At 47.7% G+C, this 24,201-nt stretch overlaps 1 protein-coding gene across 1 annotated transcript in view; it reads right to left on the reverse strand.

Moving 5' to 3' along the window:
- The window catches only part of LOC144168987 (monocarboxylate transporter 14-like), a 173,724-nt gene extending 158,857 nt beyond the window's left edge, over nucleotides 1-14,867 (reverse strand). Inside the window, exon 1 of the mRNA XM_077697992.1 lies at nucleotides 14,737-14,867. The gene's annotated coding sequence lies outside the window, so the exon portion shown is untranslated. The remainder of the gene's footprint in view (nucleotides 1-14,736) is intronic.
- Between the last annotated feature and the right edge of the window lie 9,334 nt (nucleotides 14,868-24,201).

A 24,201-nucleotide genomic window follows, 5' to 3' on the forward strand; every position in this document is an offset into this window, starting at 1 on the left:
TCCGGAGCCCTCCACTACGGCGCGCCTCATCGCCTGTGTAGCGGCAGCGCGTTAAAACCCTACAATCAATCAATCAATCAATCAATCAATCATGAAGCATCTAAGAGCGCTGGTAAACACAAGAACGCGCCGCCAAAAAAGACTACAATCAATCAATCAATCAATCAATCAATCAATCAATCAATCAATCAATCAATCAATCAATCAATCAATCAGTCAATCAATCAATCAATCAATCAATCAATCAATCAATCGACCAATCAATCAATCAACCAATCCTGAAGCATATAAGAGCACTGGTAAACATAAGAACGCGCCGCCAAAAAAAAAGACGAGGATGTTTACACGAAAGGGCAAACTAACCACTCCTTATTAAGGAAAAGAAGCTTTATATATAATGTATGACATCAAGAAGAAACTCACTTTGCGATAAAAGCAAGGCGTGGCCAGCAACCTACGCCTCCGACAGGGAACTAACTCACCGCAGCCAAAGTGCAAGTAATAATGGGGCCCTGACATGCACTCCACTCACTTCCTTGATAACATTGCGAACGCTTCCCGTAGAGCACGAGTTGTCTTGCCAGTTTAAGGAAACGAGATTGTGGGAGTACTTGAATATTCTTGCCACCATCCGCATCTCGTAACAAGCGCGGCGAAATTTCCGCATCGCAATTTGTTCGCAACAGTTGTGGCGCACCCGTGATATGCCGCTTTGGGCTGACTGACTCTCGTTGCACTTGCAGCGCGTGAGGGGGATCTTCTAGAGAATTCCTTGTTCACAGTTTACAAGGCTGCGCACGCGTGGTGTGTCCTACTTGTGTTCCTCTTTCTTATTGTTAAGGCTCGAGCCTTAAGCACCCCGTTGGGCGAAAAAGCGTTGTTTTAGTTGTTGTAGTAGCAGTAGTAGTAGCAGGGAACCTTTATTGGAAAAGGGGAACCTGAGTAAGAGAAAATAAACAGATGCTAGCAGTTTCTAAAGCATCGGTTGATTGAATGAATGGGCCGGTTCTTAAAATGTGCAGTTAATGTGCCAGGTCATGGTAACCCCAATACAGCGAGTAGTCTGTACAGGTTCGCCAGTTCGATCGGTGGAGGACCCACTCAAGCAACCCGTGCTAGACCGCTTTTTATTGAGTAAATTGTAATTTCAGATAATAGTTGCGCACCAATTTGTCGTGAATCGAGGCGTGGTTGGGGGATTTAAATGATTTAAATGTACGGTGTCTGACAAAGGCTGGGCACCACCAAACAAGGTGTGCAACGTTCGATGGAGTGGTGGTATGGCAGTAAGAACATGTGGGGGGAGGGGGGGTAGTGACAGTAGTTGAAACGGTTGTCGCTGTAGATTCAGTGAAGGCCTGATGTGGGTTCGTGTGTAAATTGAACTCGAACTTCAGAGTACGGCCTCATGCGTTACGGTCGCGCAACCTCCGCAAGTTTTCGGCTGCGGAATGTTCAAAGCTAGTGCGTTCCACTTCACTGGTGAACCTGTGGGCCAGTGGGTATAAGAGGTGCAGCCCAGCCGCACAGATCTGTGATTCTGGGGAGGTCAATCAGACAGTCAGCAAACTTGATTTGAGAAATTCAGGGAAATGGGAGAGAGCGAGAAATAAAGATACTACGGGTGCAGCATTATGTCGAAGCCCTAAATACAACTGCTCATGTTCTAGCTTCTCCTGGAACAGCATGGTCCTGTAAGAATAAGCTGTTCATGGGGCTGCCTCCATGAATGATTCCAGTAGGGATGCGTTTCAAATGTCGCTTGGAGGAGGCCAAATGATGCGGCATCTTCCTCTTGCGCGAGGGTGTGAATTCTTCTGCTCATGTCTTGCAGTAACATTCATTTGTATTTTTAGGGGATATAAGCGGCAGTCTAGATTTGTGGGCCTTGTCCCTCCATACGGCGTTGTTGTTGTCCGTCCACACCCCTCCCCCATTCTCCTCGCCGCGCGAGCTGCGCTCTCCGCCGCTCACCCCCCTCCTCTCCGATAGCGAACACTCTCTCGCGAGGGGCATAAGATTGGATTCGATTGAATTGGCTTGGCTTAGCTTAGCGTGGCGTGGCTTGGCTTGGCTTGGCTTGGCTTGGCTTGGATTGGATTGGATCGGATTGGATTAAAGTGGATTGTGTTGGATTGTGTTGCGTCGTAGCCGCGCCACGTTGCGTCATAGGCGCGGTCGTTCCAGCACCGGCGTTCCGATTTCGGGCACGTGCATAGACTTGATCTTCGCTGCAAATTGAACGGTGGTCCCGTTACTTCACCATCCACTGCCCGTACACTTCAGCGACCACAAGGCCGTCATCGTTAACGTTACGCCGCATGGTAAATAAGGAATACATCATACGCGTTCCTCACACGTTTCACGCAATTAGAGAATCAATCCAACGGAAACACCAAGTGAACCCCCAAGATGCGTCGCATCTCCGCGGGGTTCCCCTCGCGGGAAGGTGGGGTGATTTTTTTAAACTTATTAAAACCCACAAAATTTGGTCTGTCTGGCCGTTCCTTGATTCAGCCGCCCGGGCAAAAGTTAAAAGAATACTTGAACGAGATGTTTCTATAGACAAGACATTTTGAAACAACTAAATCTGGTAGCGATGTTCATACTTGTCAACACTGTTCAACAAAATGAAAACATTAGACATATCCGAGGCAAGACGTCACTACTTAAGTGTTGTTTTCCGTACTCTTCTAAATAGAAATACACGGCTACTTGACTTTTGCGAGCGCATATAACAAAATATGCGTTGAAAATTGTTTTTTAGGAAAATACCGAAAAGGTGTAGCGTGCGAGCTGCACCTAGTGGTGGCATTCCACAAGGTCCAACACTAACGCAAGGTTATAGTAGGCGGTGCACGAGCAGTGGAACGCGGGAGATTCGAATTAACTTCAGCAAACATCCACTGCGTTTATCTTGGGAGAAGCGCGTGAGAGCAGGGGAAGAGCGTGCGGGGTGGGGAGCAAGAGAAGAAGGGCATGTACACTCTTTGTCAAAATTTTGTGGGCCAATACTAAGCCTTCTCAACCACAAAGAATTCAAAGAATCGGCTTTACATTTAAATGTGACAAAAATATTTTCAGGCAGTAAGAAAGAAAGGTGTTTTCTCTACCTTTCCTGCATAAAAAGTTTCAGCCTCGCTCGGGACGTGAGCTTGTACTTTTTTGCAGCCTGCGCGTTCCCGGCTTGGTCCGCAGAATTTTGACAAAGGCTGTTTGTGGTAGAAGTGGCAAAAGACTATCGTGTGCCGACGACAGTTGTAGCGAACTGAGCAGACACGCAAACAAATTTTTTGTTAGTCACAGTGTTTGCGAATTACAGGTGTCAAGTTCTTTGTGGAAGGTGGGGAACTTCTTTCTGATCAGTCTGTGTTCGTGGAGCCTCTCTCAAAAAGTTTCGAAATGCGGGAGGTGGTTCTTTCCAAGATACAAATTTTGTCCGCCTCCCTTCGCCCTGTACCACGTGGAATTGGAATGCTCCCACGCGCCATCTTTGTCTCCTTTCACAAACCTTACCCGGGAGCATTGTGAAGGCCAGCTGATCCGCTGAAACCTGGAGGATCAGCTTGAACTAATGGCCTGGGCACAGCTGGCTTGCTCAAGATGCGAGCAGCATCGTCCACGCGAGCTATTGCCTCTAGAACCTTCCGTTTTGCACTTTGAATAAACGTTCATTTATACTCCTCCACCTCCTTTCGTAACCAGTAGCTATAGTCGGGAGCAAGTTAACAACGGCAACAGCTCATATCGTGTATCACTCCGCCGAAATGACGGACCCGGATGTAAACGCGCGCGCGCGTTTTTGAAATGAGACTGCGCTTAAGACGTACCATCCTCTTCTTTTCCACGCCTAGTCTTTTTGCAGTCGCTGCAGGAATTTAAAAGAAGATAAAGTCCAAGAAATCACGAGAACGCCTCGAGTCACGTTCAAAATACTCGCAGTAAGGCACTTTTTTGCGCCGCGCGGAGTAACAGCCGGCTGAGGTGATGAGGCGCAGGGGCAACAAACCCTAGGGTTTAGGGTTTAAAGCCCTAGGATTTAAAGGTATCACAGAGGAAGTTAACTTCAAGGCTGTCGAGGGGACGAAAAGAAGATTAGAATGCTGGTGGACGAAAAGCAGAGAGGGGAATATTGCCTAGGACAGTTACCACTTGTAACAGAAAAAAAAAAAGTATCTTTGCCTAATAAGCTTTTTGTGCCTGCCCTAAGCAGCGCTAGTATTGAACCAAAAGTGTAAAACATAGGTATATTAGTCTTTTTTGGTAAGATGACATGTCATCACCCCGATACAAAGGGGAAACCAATAGAAATCATCATCATCATCATCATCATCATCATCATCATCACCGTTCTTAAGTTGTCCCGGAGTATAGGGTGTATTACAGCTTGGCCTTTGTATGACATAAACGTAGAAAGCGCGTGATGTCTGCATCCCCGCACAGCCCCGACAAAGCCGCATCCTGCTTGTATCCATGGTAACCCTGTGGGAGCCGACGCCCTTGCTGTGGCGAGTGTCGTTTCGTTATCGACTCATCCTTATTTAAAGAGACCACTCTGCCAACTTCGCTGTCCGCACCGGGCAGAAGCCGACTAAGTTCTCTCAGAACGGCCACTGCGGTGCGTTCTATTTCCCCTTTGTCTATTCGCCTTTCGGTCGTAGTCAATCATCACGGTCCCATGGCAACTGATAATGAGGGCCTCAGACTCAGCCGCTCATTGAAAGGAACGATTGTGCGGGTCGCGATTCGGTTCGATGGCGACGACACGCTTGGTTCTCAGAAGCATCGCCGGTTGCTAGCCCCGAGTTCCCGGCAGCGCGTCGTCGATCAAACCACCGGCCAGCGCGTCCATCTCTCAACCCTGCCCTTCTCCGCTGTCCGTGCCGCCTGCCGCGTGGGCATTTTATTTTAACGTGGTTTTTGCTTCCCACTGCATTCTTACCCTGCGCCATCAACAAAACGTTTCGAGCATTTTTTCTCCTTATGTTATTAGCTTTTGTGGTTCTGCCCTGAGTTTCCAGGTAGGGCCCGGTAATCAAGCTGTGCCTGGGCGCACACGCTCAAATTAGTTTCTTTTTTGATCTTGGTTGGTTTGCTTAGGCGTGATTAGCATTTCATCAGGGCGGTCTCGTCTGTGCTCCAACCGTTTTCACTGCTCGGTATATGTGGTCGATAAAGCTGTTAATGCATGGCCGCTTAGTTCGTGACTCCCCCGATAACTTTCTTTCGGTAGTACAATCGCGAGGCTTGCCATCAACCCCAGAGGAAGCCGTCGTCTGAATCTGAATCAATTTCTCCTTTCTCTTTCAACAAAGCAACACACGACCGCTAGCTCATCCTTCATCTGCTTTACACCAAGCTATTCAAGTACATTGCATGCTCCTTTCACGACCCCTTCGTAGCCGTCATCGTTGATTTAAGCCGGAAAAAGAAATTTTGCACTCCCTTCGGTCAGTCAATCAGTTCGTCACAGAGGAGAAGCAAGACAATGGAGCGTTCATCATCATAACCATTATCATCATCATCATCAGCAGCAGCAGCAGCAGCATACTCAGGTTCACTGCAGGACGAATGCTTCTCCCATTTACCTCCAACCACTCCTGTCCTGCGCTCCTCGAGTCCCCAGTCAACCCCCAAATTTCTTTATTTCCTCCCGCCATAGGGTTAATGGCCTTCCCCTTTTTCTAGAACCATCTCTTGGTATCCACTCTGTTAGCCCAATTGTCCACCGGTTATCGGTTCGTCTCACTACATTGGCAGCCCAAGTGCATTTCTTTTTCTTTATTAAAACCCTGATACCTTCTACCCTAGTTTCTTCTCTGATCGAGGTAGCTCGTTTCCTGTCCCTGAGTGTTATTCCTAAGATTATTCGTTCCATGGCCCGTTGAGCCGACCTAAGTTTGCTTTCTAGTTGTTTAGATAGGGTGCCAAGTTTCAGCTCCGTATGTTGATTGACTGTATACGGTTTAACGCGCCAACGCAACACAGGCGATGAGGCGCACCGTAGTGGAGGGCTCCGGATTGATTGTGACCACCTGGGGATCTTTAACGTGCGCCGAAATCTCGTACATACGGGCATTTTAGCTTTTCGCCTCCATCAGGAAAGCGGCCGCCGCGGACGGGAATCGAACCCGCGTTCTCGTGCTGCTGAGCAGCAGAACGCCTTAGCCACTGAGCCACCGCGGCGGGTAGCTCCGTATATCATCACCGGCAGAACGCACTGGTTGAATATTTTTCTTTTGAGTAACAGAGGCTGCCTAGTTTTTATTATTTGGGAATGCTTGCCTAGCGTTCCCCAAACCACACCTATTCTGCGCCGAATTTCTCTCTCGTGGTTGGGGTCAGCACTAACCATCTGTACGATGTAGTTATGTTTTCCTTCCTCTAGCGCTTCGTTCCCTAAACTGTAGAGGACGTGCCATGCTTACTTCTGATTACTTTATATTCTTTCGTATTTAGTTTTAGCCCCACGTCCATGCTTTCTGATTGTAGTTCCTTTGCATGTGTTCTGCAGCCTTACTCAGCAACACTATGCCGTCCGCAATCCTCAAATGGCTCAAGTATTCCCCATTTATCTTTAATCCTGTGTTTTCCCAGTTAAGCTTTCTAAATTCTAAATTCTTTCTAAATTCTATATTCAGGCTTTCTAAACCCTCCGCAGTAGGGTTATTATTGCCCCTCACGCGGAGGAACCGAATGGCATTAGTGGTGTGCGGAATCAGTGTCACTTCCTCTAACGGTCTCCTCATTGAAATATTTGCATACTTCGATGACAAAAATTGGCGCAGGTTGCAGTAGTAGTGCAAAGATGGAGAAATAGCCGAGCTGTGGATTGACCATAGCTTCTCCCCACACTGACAGCGTATCCCAGGTGAGAGGGGGCAGTCGGACCGCAGCAGTGTAAAGCTGTTTTGGACGGCACCGCAAAGCAAACACCATTATGTATGTACAGTGCTTTATTCAGTAGCAATCGTCGACGTCCCTTTAGTCGTCTTCCGACGGCACAGCCGCGTAGGACAAATCCTCTCGTAGCGCGTCCTGGCTAAGTATTACCCCACTTCTTCGTCAGCTGGTCTGGTGGCCGTCTCCACGTGTGGATTTGAAGGGATGGCGTGACAGATTCGTCGTCATCGTCTTCAGCGCACCGGTTGCTACACGACGACGACGACGAAGGCGGGAGCTCCTCATGTGACGTAAGCCCACGCGCAAACCTGGACTACGCCGAGAGGTCGCCGCGAGGCAGGCGCTCACGTGCGCTCGGGGTCGTCTGTCTATGCCGGATGGATTTGTGTCGGCCTAAACAGCTCTCCTGTTAATAATGCTACAGTGAAACAGCCCAATAAGGTGCTTATTGAGAGCCACTTTTGTTTGAACTTCCAAAGTACGTGTGCGATGTCTAAGGGAAGAGACGGTGTATTGTGAAAAAAAATGCCGCTTTCTCATTTTTTTTTCCGAGTATCAAAGAAACTGAACAAAAAACAGTACATTTTTTTTGTGAGATTTGTGAGCTAGACCGTTTGTAGCAACAGCTGTCTATCGCATATGTACCGTTAAGCTAGTTGGAGTTTTCAACAACACTGCTACAACTGCGTAAGGTAATCATCAAGGCAAGAAAAGAACAGACGAGACAGCAACCGAGACCAACAAGCGACGCATTGTTGGAGGGTCTGCCAAGGTATTGAGCCTTCCAGAAAAAAAAAAAAAAAAACAAGGAAGAAGCGAAAGTGTTCATCAACCGGCAACCGCTTTTCCTAAAGGGATATATATTGTCACGAAGCCAAAAACGACGCAGTTGTCTTCAAGGAAAATAAGTTTATTGGAGCGAACTTGTGCTCCCCTAACAACTCAAAGAATACACAGGCGGTGAAGCAGCAGTCAACAAAGTGACGTGCGCATGCGAGCGACGGCGAGTCCAATGCCGCGGCGTCTGCTCTGAAGCCATTTATCTTTGGGCGCGAGTGTTCCTCGAACAGTCGAAGTACATAAAGAAGTAGATCAAAGAAGATTATTCTGGGCTGTTGACGCTATAGTTCAAACCGCTCTCCCTATCAAAAGAGATAACACTAGAAGCATAAAAATTAAGAATTAAACACGCGCTTTCCTTGGCACACAGACAAAAGATAACACAGCCCAGCGCAGCCGGCCAGCAGAAACAAAACAATAGATGGTTCACGGCAATACACATGGAGACAAAATACACCATCACTTCATTCGCAGTTTTTCAATTGCGGAATAACAAATCTACCAAATTCTGCGTAAACTGCGGTAAAAATTACCTTCAATAGTAGGGAAAGCCATACACAGATAAGGCGGAGGGCTCCACACCTGGAAGATTTACCACCACTCAAAGCACCAAAGAACGAAGTAATCTGGCGACGTCACCCGCGTGCTTGTGCGGACCGGTTGATACCGTCCTCAACGAAACTCAATCACGTGGCGCCATCTCTGCCTGGCTGTTGTAACAGAGCGACACGGAAGCGCCACCCGCTCAATCCTGGACATGTGCCCTAAAAATCGGCATGAAATGCAGGAACGCGGGACGAACCTTTTCTTGTTGGAGCATCGAAAGTTCAGTGGGGCTCTGCTTACCGCTTTTAATAAAATGTAAACCTAAGCTGTACGTTGGTCGCCAGACCCAAAAGCAGTGTATACCCGCGGCCCCGACGTCTATGATGTAAACGCTCCCCTAGGCTGTCCTCGGTTTAACGGGCGTTTAAAAGACGAAATAAAATCTTGACATTTTATTTCTTTTTTTTTTTTCATGTCTCTTTCCTTCTCTTGCCTTAGTTTTTCGTGTATATTTTCCCTGCGAAATAAAATCGCACAGTTGTTCGTCAGCGCTTGTGTCGTCTGTTACTTCCTTAGTCCCGTCTTCCGCGCTGTTTTTAAACGGTATGATGTACCAAAAAGCCCTTCAGTTCACCCTTTTGCAAGACAGTCTAAGGATTTAGTAATTCCCCGTACTGCACAAACTAATTTTAGCACGTATCATTTAGGGAAGTAAGCTATCATTTCGAAATCGGTCATTTTCGCTGAAATTTGGAAGCATACTTTTCTCGTGTAACGAAATTACCGCATTTACGCGATTCTAACGCTCACCTTTTTTTCACTAAAAGGAGTCTTCCATTTTGTGTGCGCCTTATACAAACGGGCTGGAAACCGGAATAGGCTTCAAAGCGCCCAGCGGCGTCGGCACGGACGCAAGCTTCTCCCACAATCTAACTCAATCCAATTCAAAACAATCCGTCAACATCACGCGAGTACATTTTGATCTTAACAAGCTGTTGCGCATTTATTTTAAAACATTTTCTCAGGTTCAGTTATTTTTTGAAATTTCCAAGAGGAAACGTACCTGCGCGTTCCAATCGGGGGCGCGTTAGAATCGTATAAATGCGGTACCTTAAGGTACGAGTCATTGAGTTCCTTTTATTGGGGAGCAATCAAGCGCTGGCATGAATACGAAGCGCGTGCGTACGTCCGTGCCGTTGTGGGTATTGAAGAAAAGACGACAAATTCGCACAAGCTTCGTAACTGGCCAGTCTTATAACGTTTTATGCAATGTGAAAACGCATTCGGTGCGTCAAAAGCGCTTACACAAGTGCCTACTTACGTGGGTGTAGGAAGCGAAAACGCACTGCAGCATTGTGAAACAGAACTGATGCGCATCTCGTTCTGTCTCTTTTTTTTTTTTTATGCTACGATTATATCACGATACTGTCGGACTATGTCAGCTGTTACAAATAACACATAACCTTCGAAATACACCACAAGGCTCATTTCAATAACCTCAGCGCTATTATAGCAGGATAACTTACCATAGAGCCCGTAGAAGTTGTACGCGTCCAAGAAAACATCTTCGCCGCGCTGAAATTTACCTAACAGGCACGCAGATCGTAATATCTGCGTCAGTGGGGTTGACCGCAGTGTAGATGTTCTTTTTTTTTTCGTACGTACGTGACACCCTCGGCCCTACGCAAAACACAGAACATTAATGGATTGCGTGCCACCCACCCCGCGGTTCGAGTTCCCGTTTGGACCCAATTTTGCTATGAGCAGAAGCTGTCACCTGTGACGTCTGCGTTTTGATAAATAACACCATGAAACCTCCGTGAACTTCTCGCGGAGACTTCCTTTCTCCCTCTGGTCAAGCTCACTCATGGCACCAAGGGGGCGACGTCCTTTCGAAACCAAGGTTAATGCCAACAAAGAGGTTATCCGGTATGTTCTTCCTCAGTTGGCCGCAAAGTGGCCCATTTCCTCAGACTCAGAGACAGCTCCTGAAGGCCTACGCCACGCTAGCTGCATTGGTAGGCATGTATACCCCGTCACGTCATTCGCCTACCCCATCTATCCAATGCCACTGGTCTCCGAATAAAGTTCCAATGGCTTGCTTGGCAGTGTGTTATTTTAGAAAACCTACTCGCTGCGGTGGCTCACTGGCTAAGGCGTTGTGCTGCTGAGCACGAGGACGCGGGTTCGATTCCCGGCTGCGGCAGGCGCTTTTCTGAGGGAGGCGAAAAGCAAGAACGCCGGTGTGTTCGAGATTTCGGTGCACGTTAAAGATCCCCAGGTGGTCAAAATTAATACGGAGCCTCAACTACGGCGCGCCTCATCGCCTGCGTTGCGTTGGCGCGGTAAACTCTACAATCAATGAATCAATTAAGTAATTAATTAATTAATTAATTAATTCAATCGATCAATCTTTTTGGGAAAACCTGCAAGCTCGCAGGTCGCCACAGACCTGTGATACGAGGAAGACATCCTTTTCAAAAGGTGACACCTCAGATACACACGAAGCACTTATTTGGAAGAGTGATCCAGACTTCGCAACATTGAAACCTCTACATCTTTACTTTTGGACAACCTCTGAAACCACAATTACTCTGCATATAGCATCGCTTTCGTCTGTATACCGCGCTCACAACGCCGTACTTTTTCGCCTTGGCCACACCACCAACTTTTACTGTGACCACTGCGGAGGCACTGTCTGCTAGAGCACCCTGCTTGCATAGAATTAAGATGCCGCCTTGTGCAGTCATTATCGTTCCTTCATCCTGGAAGGGTGCCGTAAATATTAGCCTGGAAACATATGTCTTTCTCCTGCGTCTGAGTGCAATACCCTAGCTGCCTAATTTCTATACCACCAACGTATCTGGATACGCCTTGACCCAGAAGTGTAAATCCTTTTTATCTCCGGATTATCACCCGGCTTCATGTGTACATGGTGTCCTCCAACTAAACGTTGACAACTTGTCCTCTCCTTCTGCCTAGTCGCCTCCATAGCCTATTCCCAATATCCCCACCTCGAACATCGGCATGTCACCGAACCCATGCTGCCAGACGTCTAATTCCGCGTCCAATAAAAAGGATCCCTGCCTCTTCTGCTTACGCAATGTCCTGGAATGAAAGATCGAAGTCTTATGCAATATCGATCCTTTTATCCAACTACTGGTGAGAACGGGGCTTTATTACGTCCACTCTCCCTCCGAGTTCTGCAAGGAGCCCGAAAAGCAGTAAGTCGCAGCCCGATAACTAACCAAACCCATAAAAGGTGACGCTAATTATCCCTTACGTAATGCCCTTAGGCCTTTAAGGGTCCATAAATGAAATGAAACAAATGCTTCTTACTCAAATTCATTTCAAAAGTTGTTTTGTCCCCTTCAGTACTCCGCTGAATTTTCAGATAATTGGTGCCTGGTTGCGTAAAAATTCCCTACACCGAGCTACTTGAAAGATATACCCAAATTTTTGTAACTGGCCAGGATTCATGATATTCATGAGGGACAGGTAACACAATAGTTTTTCTCGTTTTATAACTTCCTTCTTCCGAGATAAGCGGATGGTTTACAGGAACCAAGCTTTGTGGTTCGAAAAAAAAAACCCAGCCATCTCCACTAACGTGAAACCTGGGAGGGGTGGAGCATGCAGTGCATAAGTGTATTTTGGCGCCTTGGCGTTCTTGCCAACGGAGATGAAACAGTTTGGAGGGGGGGGGGGGGTAGAGGGATACAGATTTATTGCAAAAGTATCTTGTCTTTAAAGCACGAGGCTCTCTAGCGCAAGGCGTAAACGAGTGTCACTGCTTTTTTAGTTCGCGTTACAAAGCCCTCCAGCGCGAGGCGTAAACGAGTGTACCGGTGTTTTTTTTAGTACGCGCTACGTTCTAGCGCGAGGCGTAAGCGAGTTTCCCGGTGTTTTAGTACCGTGACTACATGAGACGAACGACAATTACGACGACGACGACGACGACGACGTCAGGAGGCGCCAACAGCACCAGCCCCTAAGAGGCTTAGCCCATAAAAGAAATTCTAGGACACCTACGCACTCCTTATGATGTAGTGAATGCGGAAGCATTAGTGCTGGCTTGTAGAACGTATATGCAGCCACTGTGTGCACCGTCATGCTTCGCAAGTGCTGTTGATGTAGACTGCTCGGAGTTCTGCACCGCTTACAGCACGCCCGGTGAAGTTTGGAGAACTAGTGTCTCGCGAAAGGTGGTGTGTATATGCACGGCAGTACGCGGGGCCAACAGTGACACGTGTCAGGCTATACGACGTCTTCTTTCCTTTTGGTTACTATGACTGGGGAGCTCAGTTATTCGCACTTGTGAGCCATACATATACGCTATTAGCGTGAATGGGCTTTGCTACTTGCCTTACTCCTTCTTGCGTTATTAGCATGCTGAAATTTCTCCTACAGTGCTGAGTGCATGTGTCTAAGTTCTAACACACGTCCCAAAGTCGAAGGCCCCAATCCTTTTCGCTAGGCTAACATTAAGCTGGGTGGAATCACCGAGCTGTGGTGGTGCTCGTCTCGCATTCCGATGGACTTTGGTTCGAGTACAGGTAAGCGTGGAATGGACTTAATTTTCTTTTCAACCGAATTACAAACTTTCTTTATTGGAGTTTCCCTGAGAAATATTGTGGGCACGGAATCGTAGGCCAACTTAGTTAAGTAATATTCGCATTAATATAACGGGAATGGTGGAATGGTGCATCCACAAAGTTGATTTTGTTGTTTTCTTTGAAAAAGGCTAAAAATCATACATGCCATGCTCAAAAACCGATAGGTACCATTACTGCTTCTGTGTACTCATGTGTAAATGTCCACATGAAAACGTAGTGCTGCTGTCCGTTTTGGGAAGCAGGTTTGACATGCTGCGAAAAAATGCATAGTACTCTTATTCTTTACCTATGAAAAAAAACTAATATGACGTAAGCTCATTGAGTAATTGGTTACCGACCTATACACCCTGGGGATATGCATGCAACCGAACACATATAGAAATGGAGCAACTATACCCCAATAATGTCTGCCGATGTGTGCCAATTTAATGTGTACCAATCTATTTCTATCCGTCGAGTGTTTTCAGGGAATAAAGCGTAACAAGCGTCGTGTTGGCCCCAGACTACAGACCGAACAGTGAAACCTGCATTGATTGGTCTAGCGAGGAAGAACATATCAGCAAAAACTGCTCTGGCGAGTACGTTTGCCACACTGCAGGAATGGGAAATAGCACTCTCCTGCAGCGCTATAAACACATATAGCATGAATTGGAATGATTCCGTAATCGGTCATCGGTACGCAGAATGCGAAACATATATGGAGCTAGAGCAACGCGATGGCAATGAACGTACGCCATGCACATTCAGACTTTATTTTGGGCGCTTTCAAGGATCCCATGGCAACAAGCGCACCTTGTCGTGGTGGCCAGCGAGAAGAGAACGGCCGCTGCCTTCTGCGCTAATATTTATTTAACGAGCAAGAACGCTCACCCACGCTATAGCTGGGGAACAATGCAACAGGTAAAACGTGACGAGATTCCACACTTCCTGCTGAACCTACAGGAAGCGAACGTCACGGCCTTGAGTTGGACCCGCATGCAGCCGGCCTCTTTTGATCGATGATAGCCATGAGTCGTCGCAGCACTTAAGTGACATCTCCAGACAAGCCTTCGACCGTGGCACATTCACGTTCATTGTGGTATGCCTACAACTTATGCAACACGCATACCGTTCTGCGTGCAGAAGGCTTTTCAAATCTGGTGAGAATGAACGGTTTGTGTCGTTTTAATTGAACCGACGAGAACGTTGCGCCTGCGGAAGCCGTGGTGGTCAACTCGAAGGATGCCTCCACAAATAAACGCGGAAACTTCCTACTAACGTGCTCGTGTCGATGTCCGGCATTGGTACTTCAATGGCATTTCAATGGTACTTAAATGGCACTTCAATCAATGGTATTTGAACATCCCCACCGTTAATCCCAGAATCAATTTTTCGCTTGAGTACAAAGGACTTCGCCACCTACAAAAACCCCGATTTCGTACCACCGTTGTAGCTCTGACACTGCCGTTTATCGCAGGGTTTGTGCGAGGCTGTAGGCATCCAGGGCAAATACAAGTCGATGACACGTCAAATACCAAAACGTCATCCCACAAACAGACCTCAAACTTCTCGCGGAGCAGTGGTGTTAATAGTTAATGGTCAAGCCGTGGCCAGTGGCAGCTGTCGAGGTCAAGTTCAAAGAGCGGGTTCCTCGCGACCGGCCCTGACCATTCGGAGTGCTTGGGAGAAGCGATCTCTCTATTTCGTGCGCTCCCCTTCACCGACCCATCACCTCCCGCACTTCCTTTTTGCTCTCTCACTACTTTGCAACACGCGCGGCTAGGGAAACGCCGAGCTGAGAGGGTGCTGCTTTCTTGCGAAACGGTGGTTAAGAGCAGGTAAAGAGGCTTACGCTGACGGAGCGACGACCAGCAGCCAGTGTTTCCGCCGTTTTTGCAGAGCGGCCAGGCCGGGCTCAGGCGATCAGCTGTCCCTGGCCGGTCCCCGACGGCGGCAGCTCGGCGCAACGGCACTTCAGCTCCTCCACCAAATGAGCGCAGGCATCGAGGGAAACGTGGGGACAGAAAGGAAAGCGAAAAGGGAGAGTGGGACTACAGCTTTCTCCCCCGCACTGCGCACGCGCGGGCGAGCAGCGGAACGTTCCCGCGAGATCTCGCGGGAAGGTCCAGGCGAATCGACAGGGCGGAAACCCCGCTTCCCCTCCTGCTTTTCCGGTGGCAATGCGCCGTCCGCAGCAGACGGCTAGCAGACGACGCTCGTTTTGGCGTGGCCTGCGGTGGCGGCAGGTGACAACGTATATCGAACCACTCCTGTTTTTTTTAAAGAAAAGTAAAGGAAGCAAGAACGAACGGGTCAATGAAGCATAGGCAGGAATGCTGGTGTCAATGACTGTAAGCGCTATCTTTCGTGATGCTTATACATTGTGGAGTTGAAGCAGGCCCTTAAAAAAATTGTCTCTTCTGCTAACCCGAATTTGCCAGAGCTCCTACTAGTCGCCCTTCTGTACGTTTTTGGCATGTTTCTGGCAGGTTTCTGGGTATTGATTTCTTGAAGACGATACGACATTGCCGGAACTGTTCGTGGATAAGAAACATTGCTCCAAATGACACTGTGCATGAAGAAGAGGTATAAGTAGGCACATAACTTTAACAATGCTACCGTCATTCTTGCAAGCGATCGTTTATTAGCCCAGAAAAAACTGTTGGAAAATTTTAATCTCAGCATATCTACTTATCCGGAAGAAGCAGTATTTATATATTCAAAATACGCATTCAACTGTTCCTTAACGAAAGCAGAAGACAACCGTCGTACCTTGGACAAAAAGCTCTTGAAGAAAAAGGAAGGTAACTGTACAAAAAATGCTGTCACAAAAGTACGCACATGCATTGCGTATTTCTGTTCATTTGTAGAGACGGCGATTTTTTTTTTGCCAACGCACGCACGCACACACACACACACACACACACACACACACACACACACACACACACACACACACACACACACACACGACACGCACGCGCGTACACATTGGACAATTCGATGCATAGGGGATCACGGTTATTTTTTCCCTTCTGTTTCGCTCTGATACTTGAAGGCTGTCCTGCGTGTTTCTATTTAATTTCTGCAGAAACGATTCCACTTCTTCAAATTTAAGAGCAAAACAAAAGCCAAAAAATAACCCTGATTTCCTACACGCATCGAATTGCATATAATTTAACAATGATGGGTAAATGCGCTAACATGAAAGTGGTCTTTTCTGCCCCGAACAAATTGTCATTCATGTGTTCACAAGTTAACAAGCACATAAATGGGTTTGTTACCTTCGGCCCCGCTGTGCTGCAGTAAAAAACATCTAATTAAATCATGAAGGTGCTTAACTGAAAGACTAAAAGAGCACCACTATAACGTACACAAGGTGATCAGTGCCCACTTGAGCATCCACTGAAGGGACTGCGGATGCAGCCCTACCTTTCCTGGCACAATTGTTATAGCAAAAAATAAGCAAAAAACTCCCTAGAGGAATAATCAAAACCGCGGAAATTGTGTGCCCAAAAAAACTGCGCTAGCATGCCCCCTGTGACCCTCTCCCAAAAACAGATACATTTTCTGACCCGAAGTTAGTGCTGCACTTGTTTGTGGTGCACAGCGGGTATTGCTGAGTGAGGAGTGTTGGTGATAAGAGACACCATCTGGTTATTCTTACTTTTCCTTGTATTTCTTTTACTGTGCGGGTACAGAAGAAACCCTACGCCCGGCCGATACCCCGCGAAGATAACTCTTCTTCAGTCATTCGACGTAACCATAGTTCCAGCAATAAAAGACTTTTCAACTTCACAAGCTCGGCGCGGACCCAAACTCACTCAAGTACTTCAAACCGTTAGAAAAAAATTATATCAGGGAAGGGTTTCTTGGTAAGAAGATGCCAAAAAATACGCACACCTGCATTAACAGTCAACTGAACCAACTGCGTGAATTCTTCCAGCAAATGCGAAATTATCTTTCTCCTGAGTCTCCGAAAGAATAACCAAAAACATCTCACCACCTAGACCGCTAACAGTTATATAGCTTCCCCTTTCACAACCTTCCGCTGAAATTGCCGAAGTTCCCTGAACCAACGCCAAATGAAGCGTAAATCTGTCTGTCTATGGCACCGATTGCGCGAAAACAAACAAGGACGAAGAACGAAACAACAAGGATGAGCGCTCGTCCTTGTCGTTTCCTTCTTCGTCCTTTTTTTTCGCGCAATCGCTGCCGTGGATAGATGCCAACTAGGCCGGCTCACGGTGTTGCTTAATCCATCTGTCTCTCCTTTATGCTTCCCAAAAACTCAACCCACTGCCGAAATTCCAGGATACAGGATGTTCACCATCCCATTTTTCCACCCAAAAAATTGGTAGCCTTGCTTCAACTAAACCAACCACATCAATAGGCTACGTTGATACTCTAATTCAGTTGTACCTGACGAGACAACGCCGATTCATTCCCTGAAAATCACCCTTCGCCATCACGAGTTTGCTGCGTTTTTTACGCGGCCTCCCGCGGGCCACAGGTTAATTGCTGTCTGGGCGTACTGCAATCCCTTAAGCCGGCTCGTTAATCGGGACAGTTCCACGTGTATCTCTGCGCATGCAAATGAACACCCGAACTCACTGATCATAGGAGCACAACTAAAAACCCCCATCTTCAATGTGGCTATGCCAAAGCCTGAGTTTGAGGCCCCACTCACGGCATTACCATTACATTAAACCATTTTTATCTTTGTAATCAACGCTTTCGTTCCACTTGAATCGGCCTGTATAGGTCTGAATCGTGCGAAAGAAAAAAATTACACCATCTTATCGTAGGGGAACACTGAATAGTATGCGAAGCAGCCATGGGGTCGACTAAAGTTCCCATTTGTTTTCAGTTCGTCTTTTCTGTTGCCGTTCAGCTTCGCGTGCCTTCGTTGTATCAGTAGCTTCTTGACGTAGCTTGAATGAGTGAAAGACATAAGGCGCGTTCGTAGCACATGCTCCCGTCTCGTTTGTAGCGCAGTGGGAAGAGCGCCACGTACATCCCGTTGCGGCCAGAGAGTCGTGGGATCGAAACCGGGCGCCACCTAACTATTTCTTTTTATAGTGGACTGCGCTGACGTCAGCCCAAACGCTGAAGACTGAAGAGACGCGCATGAAGAGACGCGAGACTGAAGAGACGGGGCTGAAGAGACGCGCATGCGCAGTAGAGTTCGGACGGCGGACAACGACCACAAAGGAGGGAGGGACACAGTCCCGAGCATGAGGTGCTTCGCATCTAAAAACCCCGGGCCATCTCCGCTAACGTGAAACATGGGGAGGGGCTAAGCATGCAGTGTACAGTCAAATCCGTTTATAGCGAACTGCAATATGCACCGCGATTAGTTCGATATATCCAATAGTTCGATATAGCCAAACCCGCCTATAACGAGCTTATTGTTACGAGTTCGCAATCCGCGGGAGCCCCCCGAACCCTCCCCAACTCCGCCATCCACGTATGCAGAAACGAACACAGTACAGTAGCCATTACCAGACCAGAATAATCCATTTATTGCAAGCTACATTCCGCCTTAACTGCCCACGTTGCAAAAAAAAAACGGTGATTTTTGTTTTCACTTTCGTTTTGGCGGCTTCAACTAGCATAGCATTCTCTACACGAAACATTGTTTGCACCAGTTCGAGTCTGCGTCCTCAAAAATCTAAGAAGCATTGGCGGAGCACATCGACTGCCTAAAGCGCTTCATTATAAGCGTCGGACGTATTTCACTGGCGACATCATCGGGAACGTTGGCGAGCTCTTCCCACGGTTAACCGATGCTGCTGTCTTGGTCCGCACTCACTGACTGGGCGGGTTCCGTCGCGAGTCCCGCGCATCGGAAACAGTTCCGGAAAGTATTGGGCGTCACGTCGCTTCGTGCGAGGCGCAATGTCTCAGTCGCGGCTCTTGCTCCGTGGTCGCGGCCAATCAACAACTCAATCGCCGCTCCGAGATCATGCATTTCGGCGGCCTTTCTAGGCGCCCAGAGTTCGATATATCGGATGCGAACTTCGTTATAAGGAATATGTTTCCCATGTATTTTCGTGACTGAAATATTTTTGATCGATATATAGCATAATTCGCTCTATCCGGGTTCGTTATAGCCGGGTTTGACTGTATAAGTGTATTCTTGGCGCCTTGGCGCTTTGGCCAACAGAGATGAAACCGTTGGGGGGTAGAGGTATACAGCTTTACTGTAAAAGTCTATTGTCTTTGAAGCACGAAGTGCTCCAGCGCGAGGCGTAAACGACTGTCCCGGTGTTCTAGTACCGGTACTACATGAGACGACGATTACGACGACGACAGGTGACGCCAACAGCCCCAGCCCCTAAGTGGCTTCGCCCCTAATACCATACTAAATCTCCCCTAGGCGACGCCCGGCCTCAACAAGGACTGGACCTTTTGTTCCACCATTCGGGGTTGTGGCCACCCTTCTTTCCCCGTGTTTTTCACCATAAAACGATTCTCTTTACAGGGCTTATCAAGGAATCGACTGAGCTCTTTTCAGGGGCACTGTTCTTCACAACGAAGAACCAGATTATCTTCAGGGCTTTGGCCATTTAATCTATGTATATGTCAAATCGGCTACTGAAGTAATCCCATCTTCGTCCGACGCACCAACAGTCATCTCATCATTATTTGGCAACGAGTGTTTTAAGTTGTAACAATTTGCAGAGGTCCTCAGTGACTGTTTAGTGTTTGTTGACAGTGAGTACTTTTCTTTTCACAGGAATGACTTCGGGTGACCGATGAAGAGCCGAATCCTGGGTGACCCCTCTGGGATGCGAGAGAGGAACACAGTAGTGGATACCATCTAGCACGAAAACACTAATCCTTCTTTCCCCAGAAATATCGCGATTTTTGTGTTGCAAAGGCCTCGCATTCGCTCAGCCAGCGGTACACTCCCCACTTCTTATCTTCACGATAAGAAGCATTCCAACCACACAGAATAACACGAAGCCACAAACATGGCGTAACCAACAGTATTATCAAGAGGAGTAGGAGGACCGTGTGAAGCAGGAGGCTCGAAATAAGGCATTGCGGCGCGCTTTGCCCCTCGAAGTTGTCCTTATTATTCCGATGGCCCCTCCTACTTGCTATCACGCCGTCTCTTTTATCCTGAGATCTTCGAATTGACTTCTCGGGCTTACCCATAGGCTTGTCATGGCTTAAACCTACAGAAAACTCATTATGACGCTAAAAAGGCAGAACGACAAACGCTCAAAAAAAAAACCACTCCAGGCTACTTTTAACCCGTTTTTGCGGAAAAAAACTGCATAAATACGTTAGGCAACACATGCCGTCTAATATGCACTAGTGACAAACTATGTGCCAACTTCAAGAAACTCACACTCTATTTAAAAGTGAAGAAGACAGCTCAATACATAAGAGCCTCGATTTTTTCGCCCACAGCTTTCCGGCGGCACTTTGCCGAAACCTTGTTATATCAAACATTGAAGGGCAACTGTGTCACCTAGAGCGTTCTGAAATGTGTCCCCCAGCACGGTTCTTTACTGCTCAGTTATGCTACCACGCTAGTGGCAAGTGCATTAACGAACACCATCTCGCACTTTCAAATAGCCATGGCTTTCTGCAATCAAGCTAAGCTGGTACTTCATTACTTACATTTTTTTTGGCGGCTTGCGCTACTTCGGTTTGCAAGCAGTTTTCGCTGCAGAAAAATCACATTGAGTGGCAATCTCTTTATAATGCGTGTTTCCTCTTTTCTGCTTATCGTTTTTCGCTTTGCTTTCTTTAAAGAATTTCTTGCCGGCGGCTTTAAACCGTCAGCAGGTTGCGTTTTATTGGTGGCCGAGGGGCTGCGTAATAGACGGCCAACACTTCGCTAATCGAGCTAGCTACCCACTGAGACCGCGTAAGCGAACGTCTTGATTGCACTGTCAAGGACGGAGGTCGCCAGCATTCTTTCTTTTTTCGCCCACACGACTACACTAAAAATTCAAAATACAATACAGTTGACTTGACGCATTCTGTTCTCGACCTTCTTGGTTCTCATAGACCAACACTGTATTTTAAGTGCAGAGCACTTTATGGGCTCGCCTTGTCGTAGCTCGCTCGCTGGACCCAAGTAGAGCCACACGTCGTTCTGTCCTCGCGGCGTCCCACAGAGGCTTCGAAAGCAAATCGGTTTATATAGTAGTCATAAGCGTTTGAAACTCGTGAGCCGCTAGCACCTGTCATACATCTCCACGTTGTTTAGCGCAAACAAAACTGTAGGTACATTTGAGGCGAAATATACGTAACTAACCGGCAGCGCTCGCTGGGTTGGTTTTTACGATAAGTAAGCGAAAAAAATTGGCAGTGCAGGAAATTGGATGAGGGAAAAGCAAGCACAAAAAGAAAAGAACAGCCCTCCCGCTGGCGCAGTTTCAGACAGGGGGCCCGCGAGCACTGTGAAGGTGAGAAATTTGAATTGCATTGGGTGGTAGCAGTTAGCGGATAACGGTGCTACAGCCCATTATGACGAATTACTGCTTTGCACTCCCGACAGCTGTGACATTGAATGGAACGGCTTTAATTTTTTGCCAGTATCTTTCGCCCCAGTCATCATTTTTTCTTTGACTCTGGTTGTGAGAAGAATGGACAAGTGCGCGTACTGCGTACGCTGTGGTGGTGAAGAGACTGCTGAGCAGTGAATACCAGCTATACTTTTGTACAGATGGTACTCACTAAAAAGCTGTCAATTTATTCGCTTGGCAACACTGGAAACGACCACGGACATGACCGAAGGGCCACATAGATAACGCGGCTTCTGCCCCTGTTCCCGCACGCCACAGAAAAAAACACCGGCGTGTGTCATCTGCTCCATTTCACCCCGATTCTCAACGGTGGTGTCAACAGAGATGTTATTTATCGCACTGACATTGGAGTCGAGGCATTACTTTGAGTTCAGTGCGGTGTGCTTCGCACACCCCATGTGCTTAGCACAGCCAAGTGCTTAGCACAGGCAAGTGCTTAGCACTAAGACCCCTGTATACAGGGACCTTACTTCGCACATGCAAGTACCGCCATACCGCGGAGCCCTAGGTGACCAATGACGGCGCCCTGACATGGTTGCCTGCATGCGTGCCTCGCCAGTGAATACAACTTGCACTTTGCCATTCCTCCAATTGCACGCTTGACAAACGCACGTCTTCCAGAGAGCTCAGCCAATTTGCGGGTGGCCATTTATACTGGACACAAAGTCGTGAGAGGGGCCCCGACCATACCTTTTACAGGAAGCAACAAAAGCTACTCGTAATTTCGACATTATCGACTTATGTGAACCATTTCCGCGGTATCCGCTCATTCGAACCGGATTAAGTTCCTGCAAACAAAGTAATTTTGACATACACCTGAAACGCATACAGTAATATGCCTACAGCGGAAAGCAAGAACCATTCCACGAGCTCACCAGCACAACTCCCTTTATTCAAAGAAGACGTCAACGGAATAGCCACAACTCTCGGATGGCGCATGCAATTGCAGCACTGGGGGAACCCGGACCTGCAGTACGCCCCCCTTTACGCTCTCGACCCGCAGTGTAGGTTTCGTATACTTCATGGTTCATCCTGGTAAACAGAGTGTGCTATACATCGACTGCGCCTCAAAGTAGCCGACACCAAAAGCTTTCTTAACAAAATCGGTCTGGTGGCATCACCTCTGTGTCCCCTTTGGGGTGTACAAGAAGATACTGAACACCTGTTCTGCGCTCGCCCACGTTTCAACTCGGCGCGAATGACAGCGCGAAGTTTACTACGGGCAAGAACTCTCAGCATGGACTTTTTAGGCCCCTGTAACAGCGAAGACAGTGCGGTGCGGGGTTTTAAAGCTCTTGTGCGTTTTCTCAGAGACTCTGGACTCGACTCCAGCCTGTGACTGCCTGTGTCGCTTTTTTTTTTTCATGTGTGAGCGTGTGTCCGTTCACTGGCGTTTCTTTCCTTTTTCCGAAAGAAGAAGAAGAAGTAAAAGGCCCGAAGCGCTCTAAACCGGCTCTGTGTATTTTTAGCCGAAAATGAGGTAATTCTTTCCACCAAAACCAAGTCCAGCGTATTCATACTCAACATATATTGTCGCCCTACTCAAAAATCACCCGACATTAAAGCCACGATAAACGAGGCCATCAAAATCGCCAAAAATAGACCTCTTTTCATTTTAGGAGATTTCAATGCCGCTCATCCTAACTGGTGCTACCACTACAAAAACCAGCGGGGCTCCATTCTGGCCAATGTTATCGACGACCTTAATCTACTGCTGCTCAACCAACGTGATTCACCAACCCGCACTGGTACAAGCGTCACCAGGGATACTACCCCGGATCTTTCATTTCTTTTGGGCTCCCTAGACGTCTCCTGGTTTCTCCCGCAGGAAAACCTTGGATCTGATCACGAGCTTATACTAATTACAATTAAAAACCACATGTATAATGCTCAGCTGGGGGTGGCACACCTTACCAACTGGGATGCCTTCAGAGAAGCAAATTCTTCCAAACCTATTGACCCCAGTCAGCCCCTATCAGCATGGATTGATGATTTACTCCAAACTGTTCACTCAACAACCAAAACCGTGGCTATCACCTACCACACCCCTGATGTCGACCCGAAACTCTTAAGGCTTTGGGAGGCACGACGGAGCCTCACCAAGCGCTGGAAGCGACAGCGGCATAACCGCAAACTGCGTCTCCGAATCGCACTTCTAAATCAACAGGCAACAGAGTACGCCAACCACCTTTCAAAAGAAAATTGGCTACAGCTGTGTGACAGCCTCCAAGGTACCCTGACAACCAAAAGAACTTGGCACCTGCTCCGGCATCTCATCGACCCCCAAACCAATAGGAGCGCTTCTCATCGAGCATTGACCCAAACTCTCCATTCTTTCGATGGCTCTTCTGAAGCCCTCATGCGTGCCTTAGAAAATAAATACCTCGACACAGCCAGAAATTTCACCCCCCCCCTCCCTACACAGGCCAGCCGAATCCGGACCTTGATCGAGATTTTCAACTTTACGAACTCCGCACATCTCTTTCCGAATGCAACAAAAACAGCACCCCGGGCCCGGATCATGTGACCTATCGTCTCTTAGCCAATTTGGATAACGCCTCAATGGAACAACTTCTGCAGCATATTAACGCCCATTGGAAATCCGGAAAACTTCCCCCCAATGGAAAACAGCAGAGATCCGCTTTATCCCGAAGCCTAACAAGTCCCCCTACCTGGACAACCTTCATCCTATTTCTTTAACATCTTGTGTGGGTAAATTGGTGGAGCGCATGTTACTCCGACGTCTACAACCCTACCTAGAAACT

Source organism: Haemaphysalis longicornis, unplaced genomic scaffold, assembly GCF_048455015.1.
Source record: "Haemaphysalis longicornis isolate Haplotype H1 unplaced genomic scaffold, Haemaphysalis longicornis Haplotype H1 scaffold_2, whole genome shotgun sequence".
NCBI lineage: Eukaryota > Metazoa > Arthropoda > Arachnida > Ixodida > Ixodidae > Haemaphysalis > Haemaphysalis longicornis.